General features: G+C 44.2%; 1 pseudogene; it reads right to left on the reverse strand.

The window, feature by feature from the left end:
• LOC149154631 (uncharacterized) lies at window positions 1-26,426 on the reverse strand (annotated as a pseudogene).

Here is a 26,426-nt window from a genome sequence, read left to right on the forward strand (position 1 = left end):
TCACGTACCAAAGGTTCCAAAGAGTCTGTCAGATGAATCTCTGTATTTCTCAGAAATCATGACCACCTTTCTGTAATCCAAAGAACTATAATGCTTCTCCCTTATAACAGGATTCATGAAATTCTTTGGATGGTTGTTTAATAAAAGACTAACCAACTGCCTTGCCTCTAACAGAGACTTTTTTGGATCTGTTGCACCTTCAAGCTCATCCAAGCCATTGTCATGAAATTGAGTATCTATAAAAGATTCTAGCAGTTTCAAATCAACCTCAATTCCCATAACAACATTTGTATTGAACCGCTTAATGTTATCACTGAGAAATGTGGCTACGATGCAATCTGATATGTGCTTCAGAACACCCCTGATCACATTATCCAAAACATGCGAAGGTAAGTCTTCAAAAAGATTTCAGTAAAGAGACTTCACAAGGTCCTTTGAGGCTTTCTCTTGACTCATGAAACTTCGCAAGAACCCTGACTATCAAAGATCCACAACAGGTATGGGGTTGAACTTACTACATTTTGAGTTTGTTTTTGGTCAAGCATGTATCTCTTGAATGAAATCTTCATGGCATGCGCTTTGAAACAAATCATGTTATTCATGACGAAGAAGTTCTGGTATAAGAACAAATTGTGAATACGCTTGAACACAACATTGTAAACATACTTGAATACAGCATTACTATACATGTTCAATAATGAATGCACATTAATTGTTCAACATCTATACAACCTAAAAAATAGACAATTACCCTGTGTAAGAGAATCAGGACTACATTGCAAAGATCAACTTAAAGAGAAACCACAATGGAATTTGGTAAACAATATTTACAACCATATGTATTTTTCACAACTTTGTTGTCTCCCAGGTCCCAAATCCAAGAAAATTTCAGCTCCTTTTATCATTATTCCCAACCAGAGCATTTGCAAGGCACTGTATCATTCTTCCACTTTGATCCACATTTATAACAAAACTTTTAACCACATCTGAAACAACACCAACCACCATATGTTTCAGTTCTCCTTGTGGTTTAAATAACCAAGCAATGCCTCTTAGTTTTCCAGTATTGAACATCAAATTTCAATGACAGATTCACCAGAGGCAAGGGAAAGATATTAGATAAGTAGTTTTCAAATACCAGGTTTGCCTAAGCTAGATACATTTGAAGAAACATCTTTGTTAAGCCATGGACAATTAGTATGTAGCTTTGCTTTTCAATTGGAAATACTTAGGCATCCATATGCACACAATAAAGATATCATAACCTACAGCTACGATTAGAAAATCTAATTTTCAGATTGGAACCAATTATCTTTATCAAAGACAAATAGGGTATTATCAAAAAAAAAATATTCAACAAAAATGCATTTTACCAGTTTACTGACCTGCAAATCATGTGACAGCATCCAGATGTTTTTTCAACAATTTGTCCACATTTTCCACACAGTTGCCAATCTTTTTTTTTGGCGAGCTTTAAGAGCAACAAATCATCTTTGTCCCTCTCGGAAAAAGACAATTTCTCCAGGTCAAAGCAATCCAAACCCACATGCCATGGCACACCACATTGAGCACAAAACAACCTTCTGCATTCAGGGCATTCTGACTCTTTAATAACAACAACAGCTGGCTCAGTTGAGCTTCCTACTTCAGGCACATCCTTCAACAAGAGTGTCGAGCAATCCTTGAACGGGCAATAGAACTTCTGAGAACTGGGAATCTCTTCTTCCACCAATGCCAGACACCATTCTTCTAGGGTTTGTTTGGGAAGGATCAATTGACATTGTTGAGGACTTAAGTGCTCGCTACAATTGGGCTCAGGGCAATGAATGGTCCCCATTTTTTCTTTCAATCTGCTTTGGATATGCAGGACCATGCAATTAGAACAAAACCTGTGCGAACAAACCATACCATCGAAAAACTCAAATGGGCATTCTGCTTCTAAACAGATACTGCACTGTTCTTTCACAAGAGGGGTATCTTCACTTGCTTCAACCACTTCCTTGCCTTCCCTTCTTGCCCTTTTGGGCGAGGGAACCGATATGTTTCCGCTTCCCAGGCGTTTACCAAATGAATCTTGAGGATAAAACAAATTCGAAAAATAAAAAATAAAAAACAAACCAGCTTTAATTGAATGGCCATGAAGAATGAATATGAATTTGGGTGGGATCATCGTTTTCTGATAGAGTATTGGAAGCCGCTGGATTTGAATTTGAAGGAGAGAATAAATTTGCAGATTTGGATACTGTCGGTTCCACTTCAAGCTGCAGTTGAGGTTTAGGTGTTATCAATTCCTCTTCAACAACCCTCTAGGCTCATCCATTGCATGAATGAAGTCCTAGTAGTGTAATTTACACACATCCTCAATCTCAACTTCCTTAATTGGTCGTGCACCGCAGAACAGGGTTTTCAAACCACGAATTTGTTAATCATGCACTGCAGAACAGGGTTTTCAAACCACGAATTTGTGTGCACCACAGAACAGGGTTTTCAAACCACGAATTTGTGTGCACCACAGAACAGGGTTTTCAAAGCACGAATTTGTTGATCGTGCACCACATAACTGGGTTTTGGAGAGAGCTAAGCAATAATGCCACCAAACCATAACTCGATTTCGGAGAGAGTTAAGCCAAACCATAACTAGGTTTTGGAGAGAGTGTCAAACAGCAAAAGGTATAGCCAGATGTCGAGTAAGAAACCATATGCCAGATGTCAATAAGGGAATGAAAGTGTTGATGACTTATTCAAAAGGAAGGCCTATCGGCCTAATTATATGAGTTTTGCAAATCAAAAGTTGGGTCAATTGGTACATGGCCATTGTATCCGTTTTGCCATGGAGTGAGTGAGACATTTGAACCTTGTACCTACATATTTGAATTTAATGTAAAGAGTAAATATAGCCATAATTATATTAGTAAATGTGCTTTATGTGTATTATTTTTCTCTTAATATTTGATCTTTCGATGATTGGTAGATCCAAAGTTAAGATGGATTTTTGTTGGTTTAATTATTAATTATAATTATAATATTAATTTATTGGTTTAATTACCCCTTTACGACATCTCTACCATACTAGCTAGAGAGCACCTCTCAACACAATGAGTTTTTTGTTTTATAAACCTACTTATCCATACAATGTTATTTGTTACTTCATAATTTGCATGGTAATTTCATAATTGTATTAGGTAAATGAGAAATGGTAGATGTAGATTTAAAAATGCAAGGTAGTTAATATTTGAAATTTCATTGTTGATGTAGAGGAGACGATGAAAATATGCCAACATATTTCATTTATGACCATAAGATAGAGATTTGGATTGTAGAGGAGACGATGTTAATATGCCAACGTCTTTCATTTATGACTATAAGATAGAGATTCGGATTAATTGAAAGATTAATTTGCACAGGTTTAATGGGGGACACTATCAATGTAATTATCCCTTAATGTGATAGCATTTTAAAGGAGTAGGAGAAGTAATCATTCTTTCTTTCTTTCTCCCCATCTTCCTAGCAATGCCTCATTTAAACCCTTCTAAGGGTTTCACCTACTCCTCTTTCAAAGCCTTCAAAGATGTTATCCACAAAACATAAGGCACTTGTCAATGGCTCAATAGAGCAAGGAGGTGATTGAGTTGGGGAGGATAGAGGGTCTATGATAACTATGAGAGATCTCTCAGTATGTTATTGTGTATATGTTGTGGTTTAGTGCAAGGATTTCTAGTTTACCATGGAATATGTTCGTTCTTTGTGCTTTTGGCAGCGATTTGATCTCCCATATCTTCGCTAGAAGTGTCTTCTCCTACATGACTTCATAGATTTTATGTTGATGGCAATGACTTTTTGATATTGTGGGGCTCACTTAGAGCCCTTGGAGCTCATTGCTTGTGTCGATGGTTGTTCTTTCCATATGGATAGTGGCCTATGTGTTATGTGTAACGCCCCATTTTGGTCCTCATGATTACTATAATTAATTTTGTTGTTATCAAATGTATCAACATTTATGTGTCGTCGTTATGATGGATCAAACTAGATATCCTGGAAATAAAGTGTATGTAATTAATTTATTGTTAAAATGTTGAACAATTGATAGGAATGCAAGCACCAAAACAAACTATGGTACCATAAGTGGGAACTGGCGAGGGCATTGTGGGAACTAATCTTGCTTGCAGTGTACAAAATCCTCACCCAAAGCCATGTACCAAAAGTTTGAATTGAAAATGTTATGTTACCTTCCCCCCCTTACCTATGTCTCATTGATGAGCCCCGAATTGGGTAACTTATTGGGCTCATTTTGCCTAATTGTCCTTGTTCAATCCTCCATTTTTCATAGATTATGCATGTTTTTTTAGTATGTTTATGTTATTTGAACGAATAAGGGTGGTCACTCTACCAAGGAGGCTAATACGTGGTTATTTCAGGTTTTTTGGACAAATTTTGGAGCAAAACCAAGCAATTATGGGTCAGGTGACAGCCAAGCTTGAGGTGAGGATTCGTAGGGAGGTTGTCTCTGGCATTAAATGGCCCTTCCTCGAAATCTCCACCCTCAACTCCGAGCTCAACAGGCCACCAAAACGAATCCTAAAGGCAGCCGAGCAGCTTTGGGAAGAGTGACTGTTTACTGGCAGTTTGGACAGCCGAGTCCCTTGAATTAAGGAGGGCTGCTAGGCCCCTCGTAGTGTATAAATAGGAAGGCCTCAGCCTTCGTAGTTTACTTTTGGAACTGTTGGTATTTGCACTATAGTGCTGTCATTTTCTCAGCTCGTTTTCTTGTATCCACTGCTGTATAACTTTCTCGTGATGATTATTTTTGAGTAATGAAAAGCAGCTTTACTTGGCATCAGATCTGAGTTCTTTATAGGAGCCTGCAGCTCTTGGGGTTGGGCCCAACCCAAGTGCCAAGGCCTCCTTTATGTATCGTTATTTGTTCTTTATGTCTTTGCAAAATCATTTCTGTTAAGTAGATTAAAATCTTGCTGATTAACTAAGTCACTGTTGATGATTAGAAAGACTTTTGATGTTCAAATTGAGTTGATAGGTTATTAACAGTGAAAAGCTTCAAAAAAGGGCCATCAAGCACCTCTGATTTCACCTCTCCCTCAGTGGGATCATGAGCTGGGATCAAGGTGACCTTGCTGCCAACAAAAACACTAACTTTGCTTTGCCATGCAATCATTAGTGTTTGATTTTTATTTGCAGAAGTTGGTTACATGTCCAGATTCTTGATTGCTTCGTTGCATAGTTAGTATACATGGTTTCATTGCAATTAAAACTTCTGTTCATTCTCTTTACTGTCAGCTAGATCAGATTAGGTCAACGTAACTAGGTCTCTGATTTTACAAGTCTTCGTTGGTTCAGTTGGAAAAACAACTTGCAGAGCACCTGTACCACTTCCCTATCTGCCCATACTCCATCAATCCCATCTGCTCCATCCCCTAACTCGGATTCTTGCCTCATGTTTGCCACACTTGCTCACACAACCCTAATTTTTGTGCAACATTGCTTCATTCCTCCTTGAACAAATCCAACCATCTTCATCTTTCCTCAACTCCATCCACCAAGTCCTGGACCTCCTTACACCCCTGTCCTACCTCCATACTCACTCCTTCACCTTTCTCTCTCCATCCATCCTCCAAAATCCCATTTCTGAACAACCTGTAGAAAATTACAGACATCCTGTAGAAATTCCAAAACATCCTGTAGAACCCCTGCAGACTTCCTGTAGAAGCTCACGAATGAGGTTTCTTGATAGCCAAACTCTGTGAAACTCTCAGGATGTTAGGGACCCCTTAGGCCCTCTCTGAACCTTCCCGACCTCCTCCAAGCATTTCCTCTCGCCAATCCACCTCTGCACAGTCAAAAACAGTTAAATCGCATGCATGATAATTCTGACAACTTATTCAAAAATACAAAAAGATGTTTTTTTTGTTTTGTTTTGTTTTATTTTGTTTTGTTTTGTTTTTTGTTTTGTTTGTTTGTTTGTTTTTTTTTTTTTTTTTCAAATGTTACTGTAGAAGTAGCTTAGACACATGTATTTTACCTTCCTAGAAGTCAATGGCATCTCTTTCAGTAGCTTGCATCCTCTTTCTTGCATCAGTAGGGCTAGCTGGTAAAATTAGGGTTTGCTAGGGTTTACGTTTTCTTTCAGCGTTCCAGTTTCTTTCTGCAAGTAGAACAACCTTCTTTGAGTTAGCTTTCGTCCATCAGTTAAAAAGCTTCTTCTCCGAGCTCATAGAAGTTGGCTTAAGCTCCTAGCGGACTTGTGCCAGCTGACCAAGTGACAGCTGCGGCAAGAGCTAGTACTTGTGCATACAGCACCGTCGCTTCCAAGTTTGTTACGAACTACCGGGTTGATAAAAGTAAAGAAGGGAGTCCCAGGAGTTGCAACATTATTGCTGCAATACTGGAGCTCACCACTCTTTTTGGTGCCGTTGCCGGGGAAGCGTCAGAGTATTTGTGATTGCTGCTTTCTTCTATTTTTTCTACTCCAACCTTCTGCTAAGTAGTTTATTTCAGTTCCATTCTGCAATTTCATTTATCCAAAAGTAAATTAGACATTTCCTGCTTTCATAGGTTAGCCTTTCAATTCCGCAATTTCAATTCTGTAAGCATAGACTAGAATTTCAATTCTGTAAGTGTAGTCTAGCATTTCATTCCTGCAATTTGATTTCAGCAAAATAGATTAGTCCTTTCCTGCTTTCATTTCAATTCCGCATTTTCATTTCCGCAAGATAGATTTTAGTTAGTTGCAATTCCATCTATTTTAGTTTTGTAGGTACAAGCAGAAAAAAGCAAAAGTAACCAAAAATCTTTTCATGCCTCGTAGGAACAGAGAAAATACCGGAAAATTCCTACCAACACCCCCACCACTTCACTGAGTCACCCTTCTCTCTTCTTTGGTGGCAGTGACCCAGAAGAACCTATAGGTGAACTTCCAGAGATATACGAAGATCCTATAACAGAAGAAGAGCAAGAAAACATTCTTTTTGAGACCATGGCTGAAAACAGAAACGGTAGAGACGATGATGAGAGGATAGAAGGTACCTTCCCCATCCGAGAAACCAACGGGGACTTGAAGATGAAGAACATAAGTCCCTCAGCCTTACCTCATTTCCATGGATTGACCACTGAAGACCCTAATACCTTCCTGTTTGAGTTTGATGTCCTTTGTCGAACTTATGACTATGTAGAAGACGAGCAAAAGTTGAAACTCTTTCCCTCTACCCTCAAGGATGCAGCATTACGCTGGTTCATGGGGTTATCTGGAAACAATATCACCGCTTGGGCTCAGATGCAGCAAGCCTTTAACAACAAATACCGGGACTACTGTAGATCAAAGGAAACAAAGGGAGAAATCTTTCGGATGACCATGGGAAATGATGAGTCTTTAGAAGACTACGAGGAAAGGTTCCAACTCAGCTATAAACAGGCCAGGTGCACACTTGACCCTGAATCTCTAAAGTTGGTTCTGCTCCGAGGAGTCCCTGAAGACCTTCTAGATACCCTTCACATGCTAGCTGGAGGAGACATCTACCAACTACCTTATGAGGACATAAAGACTGTGTTTAGAAACCACTCTAGGGCAGCCCGGAAAAGAGGTAGGGGGAATCCACTTTCAGCTAGTACTACCTTCTCCAAGCATGAGTTTGCCAATCAGATGGAAGACCTCAAAAGTGAGATGAGACAGACCATTGCCATGCAACTTGATACTTTCCGAATCCAACAAAAGAAAGAGGAAGCTGAGAGGGCTTTGGCCATTTTCTGTCCTAGATGTACGAGGAAGCACCCTAAGAACGAGTGTCCATTGCACTCAGTAGAGGTATGTTTTGTTTGTGAGGAAAACCACCCCACAAACCAATGCCCAACCTTACCCGGATTTAAAGCCATGTACCAAGGGACTGAGGCAACCACTGAACCTCTCTACTTCCTCAACCAAAGGAGGCCGCATGGGCCCAGACCTTACCAGCAGGGGATGCAAGGGACATCCCAAGCTTATTATAGCCCCAACCAATCTGCTCACATACCTTCTTGTGGTCCCCCTGCTCATCCTTCCTGGTTCGCACCTCCTCCGTGGTCTTATCCACCTCAATACCATACTCAACCCACTGCTCATTCGTTTCACTCACATGTCTAGCCACAACCTCAGTGGAATGCACCTCAACCGGGGTGGAGGCCCCAATACAACTCTCCTCCTGCCATTTTTCCTCCACCACCGGCTCAGCCACAACCATTACCTCCTGCTCCTCCAAGACAACCCCAGATGCCTGCTCAACCGAACCTGAACCCCAACAACCAACAGGCCCAGCAGGTATACACTGGGGAGACAACATGCCCTACCTATGCTGTGGAGATCCAGGAGATCAACCTGTGATCTGGGAAGACCCTTCCAGATCGCCAACCTCCTCCCCCAGAGGATGAGGAAGAGAAACAGGAAAGTGAACCCAAAGCCATTCCACCCTTTCCTGAGCGACTAACAGTAACCACGCAACCAAACCCAGAGGAGACTGAACTTCTGGGAGAACTTAAACAGTTGTGTGTGAAAATACCACTTCTCCAGGCCATAAAAGATGTATCGATATACAACAAATTGATTAAGGAGAAGTGTTTCAGGCACCCAGGCAGGCGAAAGAGAGATGCCTCGACTATCAATGTCATAGGACAACTGTCTGATCTAATGTTGGGGCAAGTAATCTGTCCAAAGTATTTGGACCCTGGGAGTCCTATAGTTGATGTCCACATCAATGGCACCATAATCCCCCATACCTTGATTGATCTAGGGGTTGCCATTAATGTGATGACCAGGGACACCATGCTTAAACTCAACCTTCAGAGTTCCTTAAGGAAGACCTCGACAGTCCTGCAGTTGGCAGATCGCTCCACCGTGACTCCCGAAGGGATTGTGGAAGATGTCTTGGTCTCTGTTGACTCTTGGGAGTACCCTGCAGACTTCTTGGTCCTTCAGCCAAAGGCAAAGCTCACTGGATACCCCCTCATTTTGGGAAGGCCTTGGTTAGCCACTGCGGACGCTTACATCAGTTGTCGAGCTGGAAGCATGACCATCAAGAATGGGCCTATGTCCAAGCAACTAGTCCTATACCCTCCTGCCCAACCTCTGCTAGAACATGACTTACCACTCTGGTTGGAAGAGGGAGACGAGGATGAGGTCTACTCTGCACCATTGTGCACAGTAGAAACCACCAGGGGAGGCCCTCAAACCGAGGATGATTTGATTGAGACTTTGATTCAAAATCCACCTCCCAGTGCACTGTCCTTAGAGGAACTGGTGGAAGATACCCAAGCCAGCACTTTAGTAGACCTCTGTGTGACTGATCCGACCTCTCCCAGAATTAAGAATGTGGAATTTGGCCCCGAAAGAACCTTGAAGATCAGCTCCTCCCTATCTCCCTCCCAGGAGAAGGAGCTGTGTAGCTTACTGAACAATCACCTGGATGCTTTCGCTTGGAGTTATAAGGAGATGAAAGGAGTCCACCCTTCGGTCTGTACCCATCACATTTACATTAAAGAAGATTGTAAACCAGTCAGGCAGCCTCAGAGGAGAATGAATCCAGCCCTTAAAGACATTGTCAAAGAAGAATTGCAAAAATTGTTGGATGCAGGATTCATCTACCCTATCTCCGATAGTGAGTGGGTCTCACCTCTAGTGCTTGTGCCCAAGAAGAACGGGAAGTGGAGAATATGTGTAGATTACCGAGAACTTAACAAAGCCACCAAGAAAGACCATTTCCCTTTGCCTTTCATAGATCAAGTGTTGGATGGACTGGCAGGGAAGAAGTTCTTCTCTTTCCTAACTGGGTTCAGTGGGTATAACTAGATCCAAATAAGCCCGGAGGACCAAGATAAAACCACCTTCACTTGTCCATGGGGTACCTTTGCCTACCGAGTCCTTCCCTTTGGGCTATGCAACGCTCCTGCCACTTTCTAGAGAGCAATATTGAGCATATTTTCTGAGTTGGTCCATGATTCGGTAGAAATATATATGGATGACTTTACTCCTTATGGGTCCAACTTCCAAGAAGCATTGACTAATCTGGGAAAAGTTCTAACCAAGTGCATTGAGATGAACCTGTCCCTCAGTCCTGAAAAGTGTGAATTCCTGATGACTGAAGGGACCGTGCTAGGTCATACCATTTCTCGGCAAGGATTACAGGTGGATCCTAATAAGATTGCTATCATCCAAAAGGTCCCACCTCCTCAAAAGGTAAGAGATGTTCGGAGTTTCCTAGGCTTAGCAAGATATTATCGAAGATTCATTAAAGATTTCAGTAAGCTAGCCTCGCCATTGTTTGGCCTCTTAGGGAAAGATGTTGAGTTTAAATGGACTGACAACTGTCAAGGGGCACTGGATGAGTTGAAAGATAAGCTGGTGTCCGCCCCGATCTTGAGAGGTCTAAACTGGGCCCTACCTTTCCACATCCACACTAATGCCTCGAACAAAGCCATAGGGGCAGCCTTAGGACAAGTTGAGGAGAAACTACCATATGCCATATACTTCGTCAGCAAAAACCTGTCCAAGGCAAAAATGAACTATACTGTAACCGAGAAAGAGTTCCTGGCTGTAGTCCATTCCCTAAACAAGTTCAGACACTACATCACTAGTTATCAAACATTTGTACACACTGATCATGCTGCGATTAGATATTTAATGAATAAGCCTGATGTCAATGCTCGTATCATTAGATGGTTACTTTTGTTGCAGCAATTTGATTTGACTATTGTCGACAAGCTAGGTAAGGAAAATGTTGTTGCTGACTTCTTGTCTAGATTGGATTTGCCTGCAGGTGAAGAAGGAACAGTGGATGACCAGATGCCAGATGAACATTTGTTTGCTATCTCAGTACTCTCTCCATGGTTTGCTGATATAGAAAATTACTTGGTCTCAGCACAGTTCCCTCTGCATCTATCCTCAAAGGAGAAGAGCAGAATTGTAAGGAAGAGTGCCCCGTTCACTTGGATCGAGGGCAACCTGTTTAAACTTGGCCCAGATCAGATCTTGAGGCGTTGTGTTAGGGAGGAGGAAGTCTTTGACATCCTCCTAACCTGTCATGACGGACCTTGTGGAGGCCACTTTGCAGCAAAAAGGACTGCCTTCAAAATTCTACAGGCAGGCTACTATTGGCCTACTCTTCATCAAGATGTCAGAAGATACATCAGCCAGTGTGACCGATGTCAGAGGATGGGGAAACCGACTCCAAGGGATGAAATGCCTCTCCAACCTCAAGTGACCTTCGAGCCATTTGAGAAGTGGGGCATGGATTTTGTGGGTCCTATCAACCCTCCTTCAAAGCAAAGGTCTTACATCATTGTGTGCACTGACTATCTGACAAAGTGGGCAGAAACAAAGGCAATCAAAGTAGCAACAGAAGAAAAGGTGGCTGAGTTTTTAAGGGAAAATATCTTCTACAAGTTTGGCTACCTAAGAGAGTTAGTCACCGATCAAGGAAGCCAGTTCACCTCCAACCTGATTGAAGACTTGCTCGCTCATCACAAGATCAAGCACAGGACTTCCACCCCATATCATCCACAAGCAAATGGGCAGGTGGAAGTCACTAATAGAGCATTGGAAGGGATTTTGACTAAGGTGGTGAGTAGCAGCAGAAAGGATTGGGCAGATCGCCTAGTTGAGGCCACCTAGGCCTACAACACCACTTGGAAGACTACAACAGGTTTCACACCTTATGAGCTGGTCTACGGGAAGAAAGCTTTGCTGTCCATAGAGTTCGAGTACAACACATTGAGGGTGGCAGCTCAGCTGGACCTAGATCTCAGCCATGCTCAACGTGAAATATTATTGCAGCTGAATGGATTAGATGAACACAGAATGCAGGCCCTCCTCCACTCAGAAGTAGTTCAACTCCAGAGGAAGATATGGCATGACCGACACCTTAATGAAAAGCAATTCCAGCCAGGAGATTGGGCGCTGCTGTATGACTCAAGATACAAGGATTTCAAAGGAAAGCTGAGGACAAGATGGTTAGGACCATATACAGTGGAGAAATGTAATGACAATGGTTCAGTCCTTATCAGGACCATTGATGAAGAAGCCATCCCCATGCTTGTCAATGGGCATCGATTGAAAATCTACAAGAAACCCCTTTCGAGGCAGGAGTTCATTGAAACTGTGGAAAAATCAGTGCTGGTAGTAGAGCAGGGTTCTGCCTCTATTCTGGCCACACCTTGATCATAAAAAAAAAAGGGAATAAAAAGATCCCTGGGTGAAAACCTCTCTGAGGTGCCCAGGGCAGACAGTGAGGGTGAAAACCTCATGGAGGCGCCCCAGCTGTCTCTCAGAAAATAAAGAAAAAAAAAAGATCCTTGGGTGAAAACCTCTCTGAGGCACCCAGGGCAGATAGTGGGGGTGAAAACCTCATGGAGGCACCCCTGCTGTCTCTCGAAAAAAGAGAAAAAGAAAAGAAAAAGAAAAAAGAAAGAACAAAAAAAAGGAACAGGTCTAATCTCTGTAAAATTATTGCAGGTTGCAGGGAATACATTGCAGATAAAGAAGGTCGCGCAAAACGAGGACAGGGGTCCGTACCAGGCTACAGGACATCCTTACAGACACTCCCTCCATAGCCACTCACTTTTCCCAAGGTTTGATCACAATCGGGTCGAGATTCAACCTCCTACAGGAAGTTCTGAGCTTTCTACAGGAAGTTTTGGGGCTTTCTACAGGAAGTTCTGCATTTCTACAGGAAACATCCTGTAGAGCCTTCGGGCAGGCCAAAATCGATTTTGGAAAGGGATTTAAAGCTTGAAGTCTGTTGATTAGGCCTACAGCCACCCCTCTCTTCCATCCATCACCGGTTTCATCTCTTTCCACCGCCATTGCAACAATCTGGTTATGTATTCCTGCACAGTCATACAAAGAGTCCTGTTTTCCTCAGATTGAAATCTTTTTTTCCAAGTGACAAATCAAGCACACAAAGGCTCGCACACTCTACCTGTCAAAGCTCCATCAGGACCCTTCATCCACAAATACAACCTTGCTCGTTTCAGCATGCATCCCAGGAGGAGAAGCAGCTACAGGATGTCCTACAGGAATCCTGTAGCAGCTGATCCGTCTGGAGCACATGCTATGGAGTCGGTAGTAGCTGAAATCGACACAGGGGACATGTAACAAACTCCGCTTGGACGTGAACACCTCCTCGACAGCTGAAATCAGACGGAGCCTGTGCATGCAGCGTTTACAACCAGAGGATCGGGTCCCGAAGCCGTGCATACAACATCAGCCAATGAAAGAAGGAGTTCCAGCGCCTGTGCACGAAGCAGCAGTGAGCAAAGCCATCGTTCCACGTCCCGAAGCCTGCAGAACACGTCCATAGCCACACAGGTAAGTGTCTAACCTTATTCATCAAATTGCATAGACTATACTCTGAAAACTGCATGTTTGTGAAATGGTGCGGATTGAACGAATTCGGTGGCCAGTCAACTGGCCACCCACAGTCAGTCGAATGGCCTCGTGGGATCCGAACGAGCTCGGTTATGCCAAAGAGACGTGCAACCGACACGTGGGAAGTGTCCAGTCGGGGAGAATCGGCGGATTGACAGTAATGGCGACGGTTAATGGCAGAGGAAGGGTAACGGCGGTCAGAGACGCGCAGAGGAATGATGGCCGTGACGTTGGCTAACGGATCGGCCTGGCCACCTCACCCCCTTGCCATGAATTGCGCCATAATTCAAACATGCTCGGCCGAAGAACTCACGATTAACCGCTGTCATTTACACTTGCAACCGTTCTCAGCAAAGTACGCGTCCTCCTCCTCCGCAGTCTGTTAGCCCGAGCTTCTCGGCCTGTTTCAAAATCCTCCCGTGTCCCAGGCTCGTTCAGAAGCGCCGTGACGTCCTCCAGAAGCCGGCAAAGCTTTCTACAGGAAGGAGCTCTACAGGAAGCATGGCATAGCCTCCTGGAGCAGAGAAACCTGGACTTTCTGCGTCGAAATTGGAGTTTCGAAGAGAGGTAGGCTCGAAAACACCATTCCCATGCATGATATTTCGAAAGGTGGTGAATTAAACTGTCTGGAGTAGGAGAATTAGAAGCAAGTCTGCCTGTGGGTCAAGAATAGTAGTTTGCCTGTGTGATACACAAAATTTTTTCAGTTGGTTCTGTGTCAAATTCTCCTCCACGGTTCCTGTTAAGAAATTCCTCCTATAGAAATGATAAACCACTGTGAGGGCTAACCTGTGCATGAAGAGTGTGACTTTTATGTGGTTGTATGCAAGTTGGGGATGAAAATTAAGCTCTGCACTCTGTCTGTGGGAGCCTAATTCCCTTTTGACAGTCGAGTTTTGGGCAGCAACAACATTATAACCAGGGAATTGGTGCAAAGTGAAATACAAACACCTGAGAAACCCTGTCCTGAGAATCAAAAGAGGAAACCATAAAACAACAGTCCCTTTCTGCTCGGAGCATTGAAACAGGGCACTCTCACCATGCCAGGAGGGTTTATCAGAAAGGAACCCTCGGATTCCAAGAAATTGCGAGAAACTCCCGAGGTGGTGGACCTATTCACCCGTGCCAATTGGATGACCTTCTATGACAGAATTCAAGGTCATGACGATGAGGTAACAGAAGAATTCTTAATGTCCCTGTAGCCTAAATCAAAGACACTGGCCACTGTGAATTTCAGAGGGTTGACCCTAAAGCTTACCCCACAACTCATTAGTCGGGTTACTGATCTGCCATTAGGGATACCCTGGAGCAAAGAGGAGAGGGCATTGGGCCAAAAAGCCAAGAAAGAATTCTTCCTACCAGAGGAACAATTTTCAGAAGATAAGAATGGGGTCCGGAGAGCCAGCCTACACCCTTTTTGGAGCGAGGTCAGCCTTCAGATCATGAAATACATTACCTGTGAGGGGCGGTTTAGTATTGTTTACGGTTATCACTTCCGGTTGCTAAGTGAACTCAGACATAGGATGGATTTACCCCCAGAACAAAAGTTAAGCATCCCCTATTTCCTCCTACAATCATTAATTGAGTGTGGCACAAAATTGAAGGAAGGGACACCAGATCAGCTGGCCCATCATGGGCTTATCAAGCTTCTAGTGGAAGATGCCCTCCATACCTACACTGTCCCTCTCTCCTGGGAGATTTTCCACAATATGTCCAAGGATGATGATATTCGGATTCTGGCCGAGGAACTCACTTCATCCAACAATGAGGAAAGGGAGCACATTGAGGCAGAAGAGAAAGCCAAGGGTAAGGAAACCCAGGACAGACCACCACAGAAAGAACAAGAAGAGAAACAAGAGAAAGGCCAAGTTGCTGAGCCCAAAACTGTGGGTGGAATAAAGGCACAAACACCAAGGGAGAAACGATTGCAAATCAGGGCAGAGAGGACTAAAAAAGTCCAAGCAAGTGACAAAACCAAGGCAACCACGGCAAAATTTAAGGGAAGGCACCCCCAGCCAAGCAGACCAAAACAGTGAAGACAGTTTCTACAGGAAGCCAGAAAACCGTTTCTACAGGAAGCCAGAAAACCGTTTCTACAGGAAGCCAGAAAACAGTCAGCACAGGACTTTCTACAGGAAGTCTGGAAACAGGGCAACAGAAGGAAAAATCGCCTGAGATTTTAGCCAGGGAGGCAGCAGCTGTGCTAGCTACCCTGAGCACATCTCCAAAGCAAACAGGGAAGCAGAAGAGGGAGCCTTCCATGTATTTTAAGGCAAGAAGGAGCATGAGGATAAAGACTGGCAGACCCCAGCCACCGTCAAAAGAACCAATCATGATTGTAGACACCCCAGCTACACAAAAGGAGAGGTCTCCCTCCAAGGCATCCATCACTTATGAACGGGGAAGCCCGAAGACATCCACCTGGAGAGAAAGAATGAAAATGTTGGACACAAAGGCCTCTCTACAAGATGCTGAGACTGTTCTACAGGAAACACTGGCTAGGCTAAAGGAGACCGAAGAAATGGAAGGAGAGGCAGCTAAATCACCACAGGAGGAAGAAAAGGTGGAGAAAATTGTGGAACCTAGCCCCCAGCCCAGTTTGGGCTCCTACTATAACTTCTTAGAGGCCGGAAAGATCATTCCCCAAAAATTCACAGTGCCACTTTTCCTTGCACTAGAAGAAGAGAGAGTGAGGACCCACACTTGGATGAAGATCGCTAAGTCCAAGGGTGTGGCAGATATAGGTCCTCTGGAGGAACAACTCAAAGAGGCAAGAAGGGAATTGGCTATGGTACGACATGTGGAGAGCAGCCAGTGGGTCAAGCTACAGGAAGAAAATGAGCTGCTTAAACAGCAGCTACAGTTACAAGGACAGAAGAAGGAAGACAGGCCTCACATCTTGGGAGAACAACAGCAACAAGAGGAGCCCACAGCAGACAAAGAAACCCTGATGAACAACAGAGAAGGGAAAGGATGCAGGTTGAAATTGAGACACTGAATAGACAGCTACAGGAAAAGGAATTGCAAGCAGGCCAGGAGATACAGTCTCTGAAACAGCAGGTACAAGAAAAGGAGGCCCAACTGGCCTGCATGGCCAGCTGGGCGATGGAAGCCCTGCAGTGTAGGCAGCCTGCCAAATCCTACGCCCTATACCTCAAGGATCAGTGGTTACAGTTTCAGATCAACACCTTGGCCCAAAGGGGCATCACCCCATTCCAAAATTATCATCAATTTGCAGCTCTATGTGGCAGTAGTTCATCAGAGGACAGGGCCAAATTATCAGAGTTTTACTTGCACAACTTCGCCCTTCCGAACATGAATGCATGGGATCCCAACACTGTGATAGGAGATGTCCAACTTATGGCCATGGCCTCTTGGATGAATCATGAGGAGAAGAGAGCAGCAGAGGTCCGCAGTATCATAGGCAGAGAACTCAGTGAGCCACTAATGATCAGAGCAGAGCCGGATGACCCCTCAGCAGTGATAAGCACCCACCAGCACTTGGCCAACAGCCCTCAGGATTTACCAGAATACATTGAGCAACAGGCTCAAGCTATTGCCCACTTTGAGGACATGGAGAGACTGTTGGGAGAAAACTACCTGCATGCCTGCACAAGGCGGTGGAACACACTGCCTCACAGCTTGAAGATAAGGGAATACCACTCTCCCACCAGGATGAGGGAGGCCTTGGCAAGGGTACCTCTCTACAAACAGTTGATGCAAAATCTGCAGGCCAATTGGATTGGCCTGAAATTCAGTCCTCCTTTGCTTTTGGGATTGCTAGAAGGAGTTAAGGAAGAGGAGGAAGACAGACAGTGGGAGGAAGTGGAAAGGAAAGCAGGATTCCACGACCAGGAAGAAGATATCACCGTGGAGGCCTGGGACGTGAGGGAGGCAGTCAAAGCTATAAAGGATGATGAGCTGGACTAGTTGCTCAGAGGATGAGCAACCCATTTAGTAGGGGGGTGATGATGAGCCCCGAATTGGGTAACTTATTGGGCTCATTTTGCCTAATTGTCCTTGTTCAATCCTCCATTTTTCATAGATTATGCATGTTTTTTTAGTATGTTTATGTTATTTGAACGAATAAGGGTGGTCACTCTACCAAGGAGGCTAATACGTGGTTATTTCAGGTTTTTTGGACAAATTTTGGAGCAAAACCAAGCAATTATGGGTCAGGTGACAGCCAAGCTTGAGGTGAGGATTCGTAGGGAGGTTGTCTCTGGCATTAAATGGCCCTTCCTCGAAATCTCCACCCTCAACTCCGAGCTCAACAGGCCACCAAAACGAATCCTAAAGGCAGCCGAGCAGCTTTGGGAAGAGTGACTGTTTACTGGCAGTTTGAACAGCCGAGTCCCTTGAATTAAGGAGGGCTGCTAGGCCCCTCGTAGTGTATAAATAGGAAGGCCTCAGCCTTCGTAGTTTACTTTTGGAACTGTTGGTATTTGCACTATAGTGCTGTCATTTTCTCAGCTCGTTTTCTTGTATCTACTGCTGTATAACTTTCTTGTGATGATTATTTTTGAGTAATGAAAAGCAGCTTTACTTGGCATCAGATCTGAGTTCTTTATAGGAGCCTGCAGCTCTTGGGGTTGGGCCCAACCCAAGTGCCAAGGCCTCCTTTATGTATTGTTATTTGTTCTTTATGTCTTTGCAAAATCATTTCTGTTAAGTAGATTAAAATCTTGCTGATTAACTAAGTCACTGTTGATGATTAGAAAGACTTTTGATGTTCAGATTGAGTTGATAGGTTATTAACAGGGAAAAGCTTCAAAAAAGGGCCATCAAGCACCTCTGATTTCACCTCTCCCTCAGTGGGATCAGGAGCTGGGATCAAGGTGACCTTGCTGCCAACAAAAACACTAACTTTGCTTTGCCATGCAATCATTAGTGTTTGATTTTTATTTGCAGAAGTTGGTTACATGTTCAGATTCTTGATTGCTTCGTTGCATAGTTAGTATACATGGTTTCATTGCAATTAAAACTTCTGTTCATTCTCTTTACTGTCAGCTAGATCAGATTAGGTCAACGTAACTAGGTCTCTGATTTTACAAGTCTTCGTTGGTTCAGTTGGAAAAACAACTTGCAGAGCACCTGTACCACTTCTCTATCTGCCCATACTCCATCAATCCCATCTGCTCCATCCCCTAACTCGGATTCTTGCCTCATGTTTGCCACACTTGCTCACACAACCCTAATTTTTGTGCAACATTGCTTCATTCCTCCTTGAACAAATCCAACCATCTTCATCTTTCCTCAACTCCATCCACCAAGTCCTGGACCTCCTTACACCCCTGTCCTACCTCCATACTCACTCCTTCACCTTTCTCTCTCCATCCATCCTCCAAAATCCCATTTCTGAACAACCTGTAGAAAATTACAGACATCCTGTAGAAATTCCAAAACATCCTGTAGAACCCCTGCAGACTTCCTGTAGAAGCTCACGAATGAGGTTTCTTGATAGCCAAACTCTGTGAAACTCTCAGGATGTTAGGGACCCCTTAGGCCCTCTCTGAACCTTCCCGACCTCCTCCAAGCATTTCCTCTCGCCAATCCACCTCTGCACAGTCAAAAACAGTTAAATCGCATGCATGATAATTCTAACAACTTATTCAAAAATACAAAAAGATGTTTTTTTTGTTTTGTTTTGTTTTATTTTGTTTGTTTGTTTGTTTTTTTTTTTTTTCAAATGTTACTGTAGAAGTAGCTTAGACACATGTATTTTACCTTCCTAGAAGTCAATGGCATCTCTTTCAGTAGCTTGCATCCTCTTTCTTGCATCAGTAGGGCTAGCTGGTAAAATTAGGGTTTGCTAGGGTTTACGTTTCCTTTCAGCGTTCCAGTTTCTTTCTGCAAGTAGAACAACCTTCTTTGAGTTAGCTTTCGTCCATCAGTTAAAAAGCTTCTTCTCAGAGCTCATAGAAGTTGGCTTAAGCTCCTAGCGGACTTGTGCCAGCTGACCAAGTGACAGCTGCGGCAAGAGCTAGTACTTGTGCATACAGCACCGTCGCTTCCAAGTTTGTTACGAACTACCGGGTTGATAAAAGTAAAGAAGGGAGTCCCAGGAGTTGCAACATTATTGCTGCAATACTGGAGCTCACCACTCTTTTTGGTGCCGTTGCCGGGGAAGCGTCAGAGTATTTGTGATTGCTGCTTTCTTCTATTTTTTCTACTCCAACCTTCTGCTAAGTAGTTTATTTCAGTTCCATTCTGCAATTTCATTTATCCAAAAGTAAATTAGACATTTCCTGCTTTCATAGGTTAGCCTTTCAATTCCGCAATTTCAATTCTGTAAGCATAGACTAGAATTTCAATTCTGTAAGTGTAGTCTAGCATTTCATTCCTGCAATTTGATTTCAGCAAAATAGATTAGTCCTTTCTTGCTTTCATTTCAATTCCGCATTTTCATTTCCGCAAGATAGATTTTAGTTAGTTGCAATTCCATCTATTTTAGTTTTGTAGGTACAAGCAGAAAAAAGCAAAAGTAACCAAAAATCTTTTCATGCCTCGTAGGAACAGAGATAATACCGGAAAATTCCTACCAACACCCCCACCACTTCACTGAGTCACCCTTCTCTCTTCTTTGGTGGCAGTGACCCAGAAAACCTATAGGTGAACTTCCAGAGATATACGGAGATCCTATAAGAGAAGAAGAGCAAGAAAACATTCTTTTTGAGACCATGGCTGAAAACAGAAATGGTAGAGACGATGATGAGAGGATAGAAGGTACCTTCCCCATCCGAGAAACCAACGGGGACTTGAAGATGAAGAACATAAGTCCCTCAGCCTTACCTCATTTCCATGGATTGACCACTGAAGACCCTAATACCTTCCTGTTTGAGTTTGATGTCCTTTGTCGAACTTATGACTATGTAGAAGACGAGCAAAAGTTGAAACTCTTTCCCTCTACCCTCAAGGATGCAGCATTACGCTGGTTCATGGGGTTACCTGGAAACAATATCACCACTTGGGCTCAGATGCAGCAAGCCTTTAACAACAAATACCGGGACTACTGTAGGTCAAAGGAAACAAAGGGAGAAATCTTTCGGATGACCATGGGAAATGATGAGTCTTTAGAAGACTACGAGGAAAGGTTCCAACTCAGCTATAAACAGGCCAGGTGCACACTTGACCCTGAATCTCTAAAGTTGGTTCTGCTCCGAGGAGTCCCTGAAGACCTTCTAGATACCCTTCACATGCTAGCTGGAGGAGACATCTACCAACTACCTTATGAGGACATAAAGACTGTGTTTAGAAACCACTCTAGGGCAGCCCGGAAAAGAGGTAGGGGGAATCCACTTTCAGCTAGTACTACCTTCTCCAAGCATGAGTTTGCCAATCAGATGGAAGACCTCAAAAGTGAGATGAGACAGACCATTGCCATGCAACTTGATACTTTCCGAATCCAACAAAAGAAAGAGGAAGCTGAGAGGGCTTTGGCCATTTTCTGTCCTAGATGTACGAGGAAGCACCCTAAGAACGAGTGTCCATTGCACTCAGTAGAGGAATGTTTTGTTTGTGAGGGAAACCACCCCACAAACCAATGCCCAACCTTACCCGGATTTAAAGCCATGTACCAAGGGACTGAGGCAACCAATGAACCTCTCTACTTCCTCAACCAAAGGAGGCCGCATGGGCCCAGACCTTACCAGCAGGGGATGCAAGGGACATTCCAAGCTTATTATAGCCCCAACCAATCTGCTCACATACCTTCTTGTGGTCCCCCTGCTCATCCTTCCTGGTTCGCACCTCCTCCGTGGTCTTATCCACCTCAATACCATACTCAACCCACTGCCCATTCGTTTCACTCACATGTCTAGCCACAACCTCAGTGGAATGCACCTCAACCGGGGTGGAGGCCCCAATACAACTCTCCTCCTGCCATTTTTCCTCCACCACCGGCTCAGCCACAACCATTACCTCCTGCTCCTCCAAGACAACCCCAGATGCCTGCTCAACCGAACCTGAACCCTAACAACCAACAGGCCCGGCAGGTATACACTGGGGAGACCACATGCCCTACCTATGCTGTGGAGATCCAGGAGATCAACCTGTGATCTGGGAAGACCCTTCCAGATCGCCAACCTCCTCCCCCAGAGGATGAGGAAGAGAAACAGGAAAGTGAACCCAAAGCCATTCGACCCTTTCCTGAGCGACTAACAGTAACCACACAACCAAACCCAGAGGAGACTGAACTTCTGGGAGAACTTAAACAATTGTGTGTGAAAATACCACTTCTCCAGGCCATAAAATATGTATCGATATACAACAAATTGATTAAGGAGAAGTGTTTCAGGCACCCAGGCAGGCGAAAGAGAGATGCCTCGACTATCAATGTCATAGGACAACTGTCTGATCTAATGTTGGGGCAAGTAATCTGTCCAAAGTATTTGGACCCTGGGTGTCCTATAGTTGATGTCCACATCAATGGCACCATAATCCCCCATACCTTGATTGATCTAGGGGTTGCCATTAATGTGATGACCAGGGACACCATGCTTAAACTCAACCTTCAGAGTTCCTTAAGGAAGACCTCGACAGTCCTGCAGTTGGCAGATCGTTCCACCGTGACTCCCGAAGGGATTGTGGAAGATGTCTTGGTCTCTGTTGACTCTTGGGAGTACCCTGCAGACTTCTTGGTCCTTCATCCAAAGGCAAAGCTCACTGGATACCCCCTCATTTTGGGAAGGCCTTGTTTAGCCACTGCGGACGCTTACATCAGTTGTCGAGTTGGAAGCATGACCATCAAGAATGGGCCTATGTCCAAGCAACTAGTCCTATACCCTCCTGCCCAACCTCTGCTAGAACATGACTTACCACTCTGGTTGGAAGAGGGAGACGAGGATGAGGTCTACTATGCACCATTGTGCACAGTAGAAACCACCAGGGGAGGCCCTGAAACCGAGGATGATTTGATTGAGACTTTGATTCAAAATCCACCTCCCAGTGCACTGTCCTTAGAGGAACTGGTGAAAGATACCCAAGCCAGCACTTTAGTAGACCTCTGTGTGACTGATCCGACCTCTCCCAGAATTAAGAATGTGGAATTTGGCCCCGAAAGAACCTTGAAGATCAGCTCCTCCCTATCTCCCTCCCAGGAGAAGGAGCTGTGTAGCTTACTGAACAATCACCTGGATGCTTTCGCTTGGAGTTATAAGGAGATGAAAGGAGTCCACCCTTCGGTCTGTACCCATCACATTTACATTAAAGAAGATTGTAAACCAGTCAGGCAGCCTCAGAGGAGAATGAATCCAGCCCTTAAAGACATTGTCAAAGAAGAATTGCAAAAATTGTTGGATGCAGGATTCATCTACCCTATCTCCGATAGTGAGTGGGTCTCACCTCTAGTGCTTGTGCCCAAGAAGAACGGGAAGTGGAGAATCTGTGTAGATTACCGAGAACTTAACAAAGCCACCAAGAAAGACCATTTCCCTTTGCCTTTCATAGATCAAGTGTTGGATGGACTGGCAGGGAAGAAGTTCTTCTCTTTCCTAAATGGGTTCAGTGGGTATAACTAGATCCAAATAAGCCCGGAGGACCAAGATAAAACCACCTTCACTTGTCCATGGGGTACCTTTGCCTACCGAGTCCTTCCCTTTGGGCTATGCAACGCTCCTGCCACTTTCTAGAGAGCAATATTGAGCATATTTTCTGAGTTGGTCCATGATTCGGTAGAAATATATATGGATGACTTTACTCCTTATGGGTCCAACTTCCAAGAAGCATTGACTAATCTTGGAAAAGTTCTAACCAAGTGCATTGAGATGAACCTGTCCCTCAGTCCTGAAAAGTGTGAATTCCTGATGACTGAAGGGACCGTGCTAGGTCATACCATTTCTCGGCAAGGATTACGGGTGGATCCTAATAAGATTGCTATCATCCAAAAGGTCCCACCTCCTCAAAAGGTAAGAGTTGTTCGGAGTTTCCTAGGCTTAGCAAGATATTATCGAAGATTCATTAAAGATTTCAGTAAGCTAGCCTCGCCATTGTTTGGCCTCTTAGGGAAAGATGTTGAGTTTAAATGGACTGACAACTGTCAAGGGGCACTGGATGAGTTGAAAGATAAGCTGGTGTCCGCCCCGATCTTGAGAGGTCTAAACTGGGCCCTACCTTTCCACATCCACACTAATGCCTCGAACAAAGCCATAGGGGCAGCCTTAGGACAAGTTGAGGAGAAACTACCATATGCCATATACTTTGTCAGCAAAAACCTGTCCAAGGCAAAAATGAACTATACTGTAACCGAGAAAGAGTTCCTGGCTGTAGTCCATTCCCTAAACAAGTTCAGACACTACATCACTAGTTATCAAACATTTGTACACACTGATCATGCTGCGATTAGATATTTAATGAATAAGCCTGATGTCAATGCTCGTATCATTAGATGGTTACTTTTGTTGCAGCAATTTGATTTGACTATTGTCGACAAGCTAGGTAAGGAAAATGTTGTTGCTGACTTCTTGTCTAGATTGGATTTGCCTGCAGGTGAAGAAGGAACAGTGGATGACCAGATGCCAGATGAACATTTGTTTGCTATCTCAGTACTCTCTCCATGGTTTGCTGATATAGAAAATTACTTGGTCTCAGCACAGTTCCCTCTGCATCTATCCTCAAAGGAGAAGAGCAGAATTGTAAGGAAGAGTGCCCCGTTCACTTGGATCGAGGGCAACCTGTTTAAACTTGGCCCAGATCAGATCTTGAGGCGTTGTGTTAGGGAGGAGGAAGTCTTTGACATCCTCCTAACCTGTCATGACGGACCTTGTGGAGGCCACTTTGCAGCAAAAAGGACTGCCTTCAAAATTCTACAGGCAGGCTACTATTGGCCTACTCTTCATCAAGATGTGAGAAGATACATCAGCCAGTGTGACCGATGTCAGAGGATGGGGAAACCGACTCCAAGGGATGAAATGCCTCTCCAACATCAAGTGACCTTCGAGCCATTTGAGAAGTGGGGCATGGATTTTGTGGGTCCTATCAACCCTCCTTCAACGCAAAGGTCTTACATCATTGTGTGCACTGACTATTTGACAAAGTGGGCAGAAACAAAGGCAATCAAAGTAGCAACAGAAGAAAAGGTGGCTGAGTTTTTAAGGGAAAATATCTTCTACAAGTTTGGCTACCTAAGAGAGTTAGTCACCGATCAAGGAAGCCAGTTCACCTCCAACCTGATTGAAGACTTGCTCGCTCATCACAAGATCAAGCACAGGACTTCCACCCCATATCATCCACAAGCAAATGGGCAGGTGGAAGTCACTAATAGAGCATTGGAACGGATTTTGACTAAGGTGGTGAGTAGCAGCAGAAAGGATTGGGCAGATCGCCTAGTTGAGGCCACCTAGGCCTACAACACCACTTGGAAGACTACAACAGGTTTCACACCTTATGAGCTGGTCTACGGGAAGAAAGCTTTGCTGTCCATAGAGTTCGAGTACAACACATTGAGGGTGGCAGCTCAGCTGGACCTAGATCTCAGCCATGCTCAACGTGAAATATTATTGCAGCTGAATGGATTAGATGAACACAGAATGCAGGCCCTCCTCCACTCAGAAGTAGTTCAACTCCAGAGGAAGATATGGCATGACCGACACCTTAATGAAAAGCAATTCCAACCAGGAGATTGGGCGCTGCTGTATGACTCAAGATACAAGGATTTCAAAGGAAAGCTGAGGACAAGATGGTTAGGACCATATACAGTGGAGAAATGTAATGACAATGGTTCAGTCCTTATCAGGACCATTGATGAAGAAGCCATCCCCATGCTTGTCAATGGGCATCGATTGAAAATCTACAAGAAACCCCTTTCGAGGCAGGAGTTCATTGAAACTGTGGAAAAATCAGTGCTGGTAGTAGAGCAGGGTTCTGCCTCTATTCTGGCCACACCTTGATCATAAAAAAAAAAGGGAATAAAAAGATCCCTGGGTGAAAACCTCTCTGAGGTGCCCAGGGCAGACAGTGAGGGTGAAAACCTCATGGAGGCGCCCCAGCTGTCTCTCAGAAAATAAAGAAAAAAAAAAGATCCTTGGGTGAAAACCTCTCTGAGGCACCCAGGGCAGATAGTGGGGGTGAAAACCTCATGGAGGCACCCCTGCTATCTCTCGAAAAAAGAGAAAAAGAAAAGAAAAAGAAAAAAGAAAGAACAAAAAAAAGGAACAGGTCTAATCTCTGTAAATTATTGCAGGTTGCAGGGAATACATTGCAGATAAAGAAGGTCGCGCAAAACGAGGACAGGGGTCTGTACCAGGCTACCGGACATCCTTACAGACACTCCCTCCATAGCCACTCACTTTTCCCAAGGTTTGATCACAATCGGGTCGAGATTCAACCTCCTACAGGAAGTTCTGAGCTTTTTACAGGAAGTTTTGGGACTTTCTACAGGAAGTTCTACATTTCTACAGGAAACATCCTGTAGAGCCTTCGGGCAGGCCAAAATCGATTTTGGAAAGGGATTTAAAGCTTGAAGTCTGTTGATTAGGCCTACAGCCACCCCTCTCTTCCATCCATCACCGGTTTCATCTCTTTCCACCGCCATTGCAACAATCTGGTTATGTATTCCTACACAGTCATACAAAGAGTCCTGTTTTCTTCAGATTGAAATATCTTTTTTCCAAGTGACAAATCAAGCACACTAAGGCTCGCACACTCTACCTGTCAAAGCTCCATCAGAACCCTTCATCCACAAATACAACCTTTCTCGTTTCAGCATGCATCCCAGGAGGAGAAGCAGCTACAGGATGTCCTACAGGAATCCTGTAGCAGCAGATCCGTCTGGAGCACATGCTATGGAGTCGGTAGTAGCTGAAATCGACACAGGGGACATGTAACAAACTCCGCTTGGACGTGAACACCTCCTCGACAGCTGAAATCAGACGGAGCCTGTGCATGCAGCGTTTACAACCAGAGGATCGGGTCCCGAAGCCGTGCATACAACATCAGCTAATGAAAGAAGGAGTTCCAACGCCTGTGCACGAAGAAGCAGTGAGCAAAGCCATCGTTCCACGTCCCGAAGCCTGCAGAACACGTCCAT

This window comes from Pinus tabuliformis, chromosome 9 (genome assembly GCF_031772625.1).
Source record: "Pinus tabuliformis cultivar Carrire ecotype Pingquan chromosome 9, CPIR1, whole genome shotgun sequence".
In the NCBI taxonomy this organism is placed as follows: Eukaryota; Viridiplantae; Streptophyta; class Pinopsida; order Pinales; family Pinaceae; genus Pinus; species Pinus tabuliformis.